Raw genomic sequence first — 10,944 nt, 5'->3', positions numbered from 1 at the left:
AAGTGAGAATATTAATAATTTGACTTATTTGTTAAAATTGAATATCATATATACTAATTTAGTTATGCTACATATACAAGTTCTTTTGGTAATTAAGTCCAACCATGTTGGTTCAAGTCCAACCAAAACCAATTTCACAATAGAGAGCGTGTAAACACACGCTCGTGCAACTGTTCAGTAGCGCAAATGTTAATATAAAAAATAATTTGTCTCTCTCAATTAAAACTGAAACAAACAAACTTCAATTGACGCTCAAAATTTCTCAAAAATTTCTCAAAATCTTTGCAAAAACTCAAGAAAATCTTGAAGTTACAACCAAAATCTTCACCAAGAAACACAAAAAGAGAACCAGAAACATTACTGAAAGTACTCATAAACTAATCCTCTTTGTTTTTTTAATTTTCTCTTTCGCATTTTCGATCACGAAACACTAAATAGTCATATTTCTGTTTATTTAGTAGATTCATTTGGTGTTCTCACGATAAAGTAGATATTATTGTTCTCATTAGACTGTTCATTTTGTGATAGTTATGTTAGGTCAGTTTAAGAACGTTGTTTTAGTACTTCTCGTATCGTTTAACCTATAGTAATCACTTTTTCTGATCCAAAATTTATTTGCATGTGTTTGAGGATTTTGAATGTGTTTTTGTAAATGTTTGAGTAAATTGCATCTTTTGAACTGAGTTTATTTGTAGTATTCATTAAAAATTTCCAGTGCATCTTGGCTGAATTGCAGTGCAATTAGTATTATTGTCTTGGATTAGGCATAGAAAGGCTATAGAATGTTGTTGTAGTGCTTTTGGTGTCACTTTGGACATGTTTGAGTGAATCATATGTGTTTTTGTTTGTGTTTGACCGATTTGCATGTTTTCTACTGAGTTTTTGTGTAGTAATCATTAATTACTTTGTGTGTTTTTTTTTGTCTAAATTGAGGTGCTTTTCATACTTGAATGTGTTTTTTTTGCATGTTTTGACATTCATTTTTTACTCCTTACAAAAAAAATAATAATCAAGAGAGTTGGTGAGCACCACAAAGAAGAAAAGACCAAAATATAAAGTAAACATATATATGTTAGAACAATCCATTTTTGTTTTATAAATATAGTTATGTAACATAATTTTTATTTATTTACAGAAAACTCATGATTTGAGGTGCTCCACAATATCCATTTCTGATATATTTAGCAAGATGAGCGATGACAAGAAAGCTATTATCGAAGAATTGGGATTTGCTACTATGAGGCATATCCCAACCTTGAATGTCTCGTATAAGCTCCTGAAAGAATTGACACATTCATCTGCACTGGACACGTGGTATAGTGTAATCAAGATCACCCTTGGCAAGATAGGGGATATCTTTGACTTGAATGCATCTGGTAAAAATCCATTTTCTAATCTATTATGTAAATCAAATTTTGTTATTTTTTACATTACTTCTGTGTTATTGAAATATTGTTGCTGCTGTGTTGTAAGGTTTTGCTTTCAGGACAGAATTGTATATAAAGAAATTAATGAGGAGTAGAAGAAAGTTATTGAAAGCTTCAAAGGCTGTTCTTTTCCACTTTTGAAAAAGTATTTGATTGACATGAGTGTTGATTGGCCAGAAAATCAGCTGAAATTCAAGAGGACATTCATCCTATTCATCCAGAAGTGCTTCTTGTTGCCAACAACAATAAGTAAAATTTCTCCAGTTCACATGTCACCCATTCTTCATGTGGACGCAATACAAGAATGGAATTGGGCTGCTCATGTGCTCAACTTCCTCATCAAAGGCATAAGAGGTCACAACTTGGAAAACAAATTTGCAGTTGATGGCTTCCTCTTCGCACTGATGATCATATATTTTCATGAATCCACATACAATAATAAGTTAATTGATAGAACTCTTGGACCAATATGGGTGCAACATTGGACTAGGGCAACGCTGGTTAAAAAAATAGAACGTGACGTCAAAGATTAAATGGTAATTCAACAGAAATTCTTCCCTTTAATTTTGGTGCATTTGTTAGAAATATATTATGCTAATTAAATATTTTTCTATTTTAGTGTCTCGTAAGAAGAGCACAACTGAGGAACTAATCAAATAAAGAAAAAAAAGGGAAAAAGCAAGGAAAGAAAGAAGCAATAAAAGAAGAAGACTGCTTATATTGGACTCATCTTTGGAAAGTGAAAGTAATTTTGAGTTTGAGTCTGATTCTGAATATGAATCTGAGGATACACGAAGAAAAGAAAACAATCCTAAAGGTTGGCAAAGATATAACTGTTACTTTTCACTATCTTTTGTAAATATTTATTCTGTTTATTTACCTCGTGTATTTGTACTTTTTTAAGATAGAATCCAAAAAGAGGAAGCGCGTTATTGTGGATTCATCTTCTGAATCAGAGGCTGAATCTGATGAGTAAGATTCAAAAACTATTACTCTAAAACTAAGTTTTGTTTTTTTATCAAAAAATTTTTTATGAACAGAATTTTTTGTATGTATCTTTAGTAGCAAAGAAATCCAAGAAAAAATATAAAGAAGGTCGAAGAAAAAAAATGATAGGCCTGCAGAGTATATGTTAATTTTCGGTGCTTTTTGTTAATATTGATTATGTTTATTTGCCTAATGATTCTTTTCTTTTTCATGATGTAGGCCAAAACCAAAGATACTCCAAAAAAGGCCACACATGTGAAGAAAAAAAGCTTATTCGGCCAGAACAACAAAAAAAAGGGGCATGACTAGACAGAAGCTTACTATGATCCTTCGCAAATATAAGATTCTATATATTATATTGTTTCTTTACTAAACTTTTCTAAAAGCTGATGTAATTACTCTAGTTTTACTGAATAATGTTTATTTTGTCCTTAGAATGTCACCTGTTAATCTGTCAAGTGAAAATGATCCTCTGTTTAATACACAGTCAAGCTTTTAGGAATCTATAAATGCACCAAATGATCCCATGTAATTTCTCTTTCTCTTACCATTTCTTTATTTCTTGTACTATGATAATAACTCTTTAATTTCATATCTTTTTTTAGGAAAAAAATTAACATTTTTTGCAAGAAAAAAAAGCATTAAAAAAAGCAAAAAAAGAGTTTGCAGCCTGCATCTATGTAAGTTCACATACAACAAAAGTTTGTGATTGTTCAATAATTGTAGTGCTTTTTGACATAATTTCGGTGCATTTCAGGTTCAACGTACCAAAAGAAACAATGGATGATGCCAATCTTGTCCAGGAAGATGTCTTGGTGAAACAAGAAACAGTAGAGAAACAATTGTAAATGCAGCAAAGGATGGAAGATTCACCAAAATCTGACAGTGAGTAAAGTATTCAACTATATTATTGACTTAATGTTTTTTCATTTAATTTTATTGACTTAAATGACACTAGATTTTATTTAGTATGAATAGTGAAACTGTTAATCTTGGGACTGATCCCAATTATCAAATGCTTGTGGTGTGAAAACAAACTCAATCAGAGTTTGAGCCACTGAATATGTGAGTTTTCCAATTTAGTTTTCTTTCCAATTATTGAGTTAATATTTCACCAAAATTTGTTAATGTTTACTGTGTATTAATTTCTTTGTTGTTTGCATTCATTAGAGTGCCACTACAAGCAATCGCTCCATCAATAGAAACCTCTATCTCTATCCCTCTATATACTGAACAAGAACCTATTACACGATGCGTGAAATTTACACTCGCACAACTGAACCGGAAAATGTAACGGGTCGTCTAAGTAATACCTCAGGTGAGTGAGGGTTGAATCCCACAAGGATTGCCGGATTGAGAAATCTGTGGTTATCTTGCAGATCTTAGTCAGGTGAATAGAATGATAGTAGTTGTTTGTTGTAGTCACATAAACAAGCAATGACAATTGAACACAAAGACAGTAATTAACAGTAGTTAAGGCTTCAGAGATGCTTCTTCTCCTGAATTAACACGTCATACTTTCTACTTCAACAATGGATGATTCATTCAATAGCAAGGCTGTAAGTGATTAAACCATGGGTCGTGGTCATTAATCTCCTCAGGTCCAAACCGAACATTCGAATGAACTAGATCAATCTGGGAGAGGGTGAAGCATACGCAAGTCAATCCCTTTGGTGATCCTACTCAAAACACCACAGACAAGGTCAAATCTTTTAGATCAGAGACTTCTGCTCTTACGGTTCTAGCCCTTACAGCCCCAAGAACCTCAATTGCCCCTGACTAACGGGGTTACACTACTAGAAAAATCACTTTTAGCGGCCATTTATTTTGCTTTTAACGGCAATAAAAATAGCCACTAATACATTTACCGGCAATTAGACATTAGCCATCTTATGCTTTACCGCTAAAAGGTTTCAGCGACAATTATACATTTGCCGGTAAAGACCTTTTTAATAGCCACTAAAAATTATAATTATTTGTGGCAATTGTACAATTACCGGTAAATACCTTTATAATAGCCGCTAAAAGTTATCATTTTTTGTGGCAATTTTTTCGGCAATTTATATGGCCACTAAAATTAATTCTAAAATTTTAATATTATTCACTTTTAATTGCCATTGTTATTGCCGTTAAAATCTTAAGTCATTTTTTAATTATATTATACTCATTTTATTAGAACTAATAAGCTATCTTTTTTTTCCTAAAATCTCATTATTTTTTAAGATTATGATTCAAATGACCTATACAACAAACAGTAGTAACCTATCCAAGCTTAATTTTTTTTTCCTCTATTAGGATTATAAAGCACATGAATATTACAAACTACAACTTTACTTGAATCTTTCATGTCGTAGAATATTACTATCCTAGAATTGGTATTGAGTGTTCTACATTTAAATGCCTAAACAAGTTCTATGCCTTCTAATATTTGGACTTCGAAATCTTCTAATGTGATCATGATTCTTTGGTGGTTTTTCTTGAAAAACTGCAATAGAATCAAGTGTTGCAACATTAGCAAAGTATAAAATATAAAATTCCTTTTAGTGAGGAATGTCAAGATTAAAACCTGAATTCCAGTGATCTTGTTGCAAGATGTTGATGTTCTCTTCTTTTCGCTAACATTAATCTGTGCCTCAAAATGGAAATATTTGCTTAAATTATTAGTAATACATATATTGGTGCAAACATTAATCTTGTATGTTTGAAGCTTCAAAATGAATAGAGCCTGATATTAAATAGGCTTTAGTCAACTCATGATTGAGTTTTCTAATAAAAAAAATCCAAACATGATATGATAATATCATTAAAAGAATTGTAATACAAGGAGGCAATGTTAGATACCTTATACTATGAAATGTAATAATATCCCAATTGGATTATTTGGCACGTCAATGGAGCAAATCAAATAATAGAAGGTAACATACATTACTTGATATTATATATCATGATTACCATAATTCAGTGTACCCATTATTGATAAAATGGATTTCATAGAACACTCTTCCTAGTGCATACTATTAACACACTGTAAAATAATTTCTTCATCACATTCAGACTCATATGCAGCCAAGAATGGAAATTCATTGCGGTCTCTTTTTCTTTTAAGAAAAAAACCATTGAAGTATCGTGGCAATTTTGTTGGCAAAAAAGTTGCGTGGATCTTATAAGAACAAAAAAAATAAAGCAAAGTAAGTATAACATATAAAACTCTTTTTAGTGAGCAATGTCAAAATCAAAACCTGAATTTCAGTGTTCTTGTTGCGAGATGTTGATGTTCTCTTCTTTTCGCTAACATTAATCTGTGCCTCAAGATGGAAATGTTTGCACCAATGTTGCTTCAACACCTTTGCTAACTTGAATTAAGCAATGTGTAACGGATGTAAATATTCTTTGCATATGAAGCTCGCATAATAGCGTAGCAATCAGTCTCAGATACCAAACAGAGCAATGTTTTAGTAGAATCAGTAATTCTTAACTGAAAAAATTTTAGTTGAGTACTAAAGGGCCAAATGAGGTAATTGAATATTGATTAAGCAGTATTTAGATTTGAATTGAAATTCATTGGTATTAGAAGACTAAAAGTTCTCATGTCACTCGCGCATCTCTTGTCAATCTAGTGGAAAAAATATTAGTTATATTCAAGCATTCAATGGGATTTAAGGATAAGATAACAGTCCTATATTATCTAGATGCAATATATACATGATTTTTGCAAATGGATGCTACATTTTATGTTTACGCACCATACTAAAAAGAATTTATATTTTGGCAACAAATGCGCTCCAGCCAATTGTAAGCAAGTGCCTCTTTGGAAGTCCTTAACAAATTGTGCAAGACAATAAGCAAGATTTCTCAGTTAAAACATAAACTCAAAGAAAAAAATAAAGATTTTCCAATATTATAACCCAAGAAAAAGTTACCTTTGTATATATGCTTAAACTTCCATTCAACCCCATGAATATCCTTTGCTACCAACTCTTGAGTAGGATTTTCCATTGTCATATCCTACAACAACAAAACCAGAAAAAATAGGAAAAATCAGTTAAACATTTTTCAATTTTCAATGAGGGAATTAATTGATCAGAAAATGTATCAAATTCTCACATCTGAAGATGGTTGCAAAGTGAGTCGAGCATAAGCCTCGCCGCTTTCCATCTCGGCCTACAAAACAAAATTAACAAGATTCTATAATCAGTACATGAAAAATCATTATTCCAATGAGCCAATCAATAACACAACACAACACAACATAAGGAACCAAAAAAAGATAAACATTACCAGACACTAACATCAATAACACCACATAAGATCTTCCATGGAAGATTGTATTTGGGAGATTTCTGGTTCTTCACCTGCCTCAATTCTTGTTCTGCAGGTTCTGGCAACAACAAAAGAAAAAAACAAAATTATATAACACTAACTAAACCCCTTAAGGCTTAAATTTGAAAGCATACATAGCACAAAAAAGGAAAAAATGAAATTCACAACCAAAATCAGAAACAAGGTGAATAAGTATGTTATACCAATTCAGTGTGACCCAGGAAAATAGAAAACTCTGTCTTGAACACAAAGAACATCCAATAATGGCTCTGCACACAACTAGAGAGAAATAGAGAAGGAGCAACAACCACTGGCGACAGTGACAACAATGTTTCTTGTGAATTAATTAATTAGCATGAATCACATAAACCCTAGAAAATGAGAATTTCTTAAATAAGGAACCACAATTGAACAAGAGAAGGATGAAAAGGTTATTGAGGTGCAAACTGAAACCAGAGATCAATGTATGGCAGAGGTGGTGATAGATGATGAGCAGATAATTTATACGCTTTTTGGCATTGTTTTTAGGTAGTTTTTAGTAGGATCTAGCTACTTTTAGGGATGTTTTTATTAGTTTTTATGCAAAATTCACATTTCTGAACTTTACTATGAGTTTGTGTGTTTTTCTGTGATTTTAGGTATTTTCTGGCTGAAATTGAGGGACCTGAGCAAAAATCTGATAGGAGGCTGAAAAAGGACTACAGATGCTGTTGGATTCTGACCTCTCTGCACTCGAAATGGATTTTCTGGAGCTAAAAAACTCCAAATGGCGCTCACTTAGTTGCGTTGGAAAGTAGACATCCAGGGCTTTCCAACAATATATAATAGTTGATACTTTATTCGAGTTTAAATGACGCAAACTGGCGTTCAACGCCAGTTCCATGCTGCATTCTGGAGTAAAACTCTAGAAACACGTCATAAACCAGAGTTAAAAGCCAAAAACACGTTACAACTTGGCGTTTAACTCTAAGAGAAGCTTCTGCACATGTAAAGCTCAAGCTCAGCCCAAGCACACACCAGGTGGGCCCCGAAAGTGGATTTCTGCACTTAGACTTATTTCTGTAAACCCTAGAAGCTAGTCTAGTATAAATAGGACTTTTTACTATTGTATTTTCATCTTGGAATTAATCTTTGGATTATCTTTTGATTAATCTCTTGATCACATTTGGGGGCTGGCCATTCGGCCATGCCTGGACCTTTATCACTTATGTATTTTCAACGGTGGAGTTTCTACACACCATAGATTAAGGTGTGGAGCTCTGCTGTTCCGCAAGTATTAATGCAAAGTACTATTGTTCTTCTACTCAATTCATGCTTATTCTTATTCTAAGATATTCATTCGCACTTCAACCTGATGAATGTGATGATCCGTGACACTCATCATCATTCTCACCTATGAACGCGTGCCTGACAACCACTTCCGTTCTACCTTAAATTGAGCGCGTATCTCTTAGCCTCCATTTCGAAAGATCGTAGTCTTAGTGGTATAAGCTAGAATTATTGGCGGCCATTCCTAAGATCCGAAAATTCTAAACCTTGTCCATGGTATTCCGAATAGGATCTGAGATGGGATGACTGTGACAAGCTTTAAACTCACGAGTGTTGGGTGTAGTGACAGACACAAAAGAATCACTAGATTCTATTCCAACATGATCGAGAACCGACAAATGATTAGCCGTGCAGTGACAGCGCACCAGGACCATTTTCACTGAGAGGACGGACGGTAGCCATTGACAACTGTGATACCCCAACATACAGCTTGCCATGGAAATGAGTAAGAATGATTAGATGAAAGCAGTACGAAAGCAGAGATTCAGAAGGAACACAGTATCTTTATGCGCTTATCTGAAATTCCCACCAATGAATTACATAAGTATTTCTATCTTTATTTTATGCTTTATTTATCTTTATATTTTCAAAAACCATTATAACCTTTTGAATCCGCCTAACTGAGATTTACAAGATGACCATAGCTTGCTTCATACCAACAATGTCCGTGGGATCGACCCTTACTCACGTAATGTTTATTATTTGGACGACCCAGTGCACTTGCTGGTTAGTTGTGCGAATTTGTGAAGAATGTGTGTGAACCATAGTATTGTGCACCAAATTTTTAGAGCCATTACTAGGAATTGTTCGAGTTGTGAAAAGTATGAGTCACAATTTTGCCTATCAAGTTTTTGGCGCCGTTACCGGGGATTGTTTGAGTTTGGACAACTGACGGTTCATCTTGTTGCTCAGATTAGGTAATTTTCTTTTTATTTTGTTTTCCAAAAAGTTTTCAAAAATTTTTCAAAAATTTTTTTCTTTGTTTTCGTTTTTCAAAAAAATAATTTTTGAAAAAAATAAAAAAAAAATTATAAAATCATAAAAATAAAAAAATATTTTGTGTTTTTTGTTTGAGTCTTGAGTCTAATTTTAAGTTTGGTGTCAATTGCATATTTTTTTAAAATTTGTGCATATTTTCGAAAAATTCATGCATTGCATTCTCCATGATCTTCAAGTTGTTCTTGGTAAGTCTTCTTGTTTGATCTTCATATTTTCTTGTTTTGTGTCTTTTATTGTTTTTCATATGCATTTTTACATTCATAGTGTCTAAACATGAAAAATTTCTAAGTTTGGTGTCTTGCATATTTTTCTTTTATTGAAAATTTTTCAAAAATAAGTCTTGATGTTCATCTTGATATTCAAAGTGTTCTTGGTGTTCATCTTGACATTCATAGTGTTCTTGCATGCATTAGTTGTTTTGATTCATAATTTTTATGTTTTGGGTCATATTTGTGTTTTTCTCTCTCCTCATTAAAAAATAAAAAAAATAAAAAAATATCTTTTCCTTATTTCTCTCATAAATTTCAAAATCTTTGGGTTGACTTAGTCAAAAATTTTTAAAATTAGTTGTTTCTTGTTAGTCAAGTCAAGATTTCAATTTTAAAAATCCTATCTTTTCAAAATCTTTTTCATTTTTCTTCTTAATATTTTTGAAAATTTTAAAAATTGTTTTTCAAAATATTTTTCTTAATTTCATTTCAAATTTTTGAAAACTTTTCTAACAATTAATGTGATTGATTCAAAAATTTGAAGTTTGTTACTTTCTTGTTAAGAAAGGTTCAATCTTTAATTTCTAGAATCATATCTTTTAGTTTCTTGTTGGTCAAGTAATCAATTTTAATTTTAAAAATAAATCTTTTTAATTTCCTTTTCAAATCTTTTTCAAAATATCTTTTCAGTCATATCTTTTTAATCATATCTTTTTCAAATCATATATTTTTCAAAATCAATTTCAAAATCTTTTCTAACTTCTTATCTTTTCAAAATTGATTTTTAAATCTTTTTCAATTAACTAATTTACTTTTTGTTTGTTTTACTATTTCTTATCTTTTTCAAAACCACCTAACTACTTTCTCCTATCTAATTTTCGAAAATCACCTCCCTCTTTTTCAAAATTCTTTTTAATTAACTAATTATTTTAAATTTTAATTTTTCTTCTCTTAATTTTCAAATTTTAACTAATAATTAAAATAAAAACAAAAATATTTTTCTTCTCTTTTAGTTAATTTTTGAATTCCCTCTCTCTCTCATCTTTTTCTATTTATTTATTCATTTACTAACTCTTCTCTTCATCTAAAAATTCGAACCCTCTCTTCTCCTCTATGTTCGAATTTTTCTCCTCCTTCTTCTATTCTTTTCTTCTTCTACTCACATAAAGGAATCTGTATACTGTGACATAAAGGATTCCTCTTTCTTTTTTGTTCTCTTCTTTTTCATATGAGCAGGAGCAAGGACAAGGACATTCTTGTTGAAGCAAATCCTGAACCTGAAAGGACTCTGAAGAAGAAGCTAAGAGAAGCTAAAGCACAATAATTCAGAGAAAACCTTACAGAGAATCTCGAAAAAGAAGGAGATATGGCCGAACCCAACAATAATGCAATGAGGATGCTTGGTGATTATACTACACCTACTTCCAATTTTTATGGAAGAAGCATCTCAATCCCTGCCGTTGGAGCAAACAATTTTAAGCTGAAGCCTCAACTAGTTGCTCTAATGCAACAGAACTGCAAGTTTCATGGACTTCCATCAAAAGATCCTTATCAGTTTTTAACTGAGTTCTTGCAGATCTGTGATACTGTTAAGACTAATGGAGTAGATTCTGAAGTCTACAGGCTCATGCTTTTTCCTTTTGCTGTAAGAGACAGAGCTAGAACATGGTTGG

At 32.0% G+C, this 10,944-nt stretch overlaps 1 long non-coding RNA gene across 3 annotated transcripts; it reads right to left on the bottom strand.

Moving 5' to 3' along the window:
- Positions 1-4,686: 4,686 nt before the first annotated feature.
- LOC127742403 (uncharacterized) lies at positions 4,687-6,802 on the bottom strand. Of its 3 annotated transcripts, XR_008003627.1 has the most exons (6): positions 6,693-6,802; positions 6,519-6,575; positions 6,335-6,419; positions 5,654-6,231; positions 4,981-5,040; positions 4,687-4,890 (listed from the first exon to the last, which is right to left on the bottom strand). It is a non-coding gene; the product is annotated as an uncharacterized LOC127742403 (long non-coding RNA). The 3 variants fall into 3 exon arrangements; XR_008003626.1 differs by having other exon boundaries at positions 4,687-5,040; XR_008003628.1 differs by having other exon boundaries at positions 4,687-5,040; positions 5,654-6,220.
- Positions 6,803-10,944: the final 4,142 nt, after the last annotated feature.

This window comes from Arachis duranensis, chromosome 1 (genome assembly GCF_000817695.3).
Source record: "Arachis duranensis cultivar V14167 chromosome 1, aradu.V14167.gnm2.J7QH, whole genome shotgun sequence".
NCBI lineage: Eukaryota > Viridiplantae > Streptophyta > Magnoliopsida > Fabales > Fabaceae > Arachis > Arachis duranensis.
The sequence above is the reverse complement of the archived record's forward strand: the minus strand, read 5'-3'. Positions and strand labels throughout refer to the sequence as shown.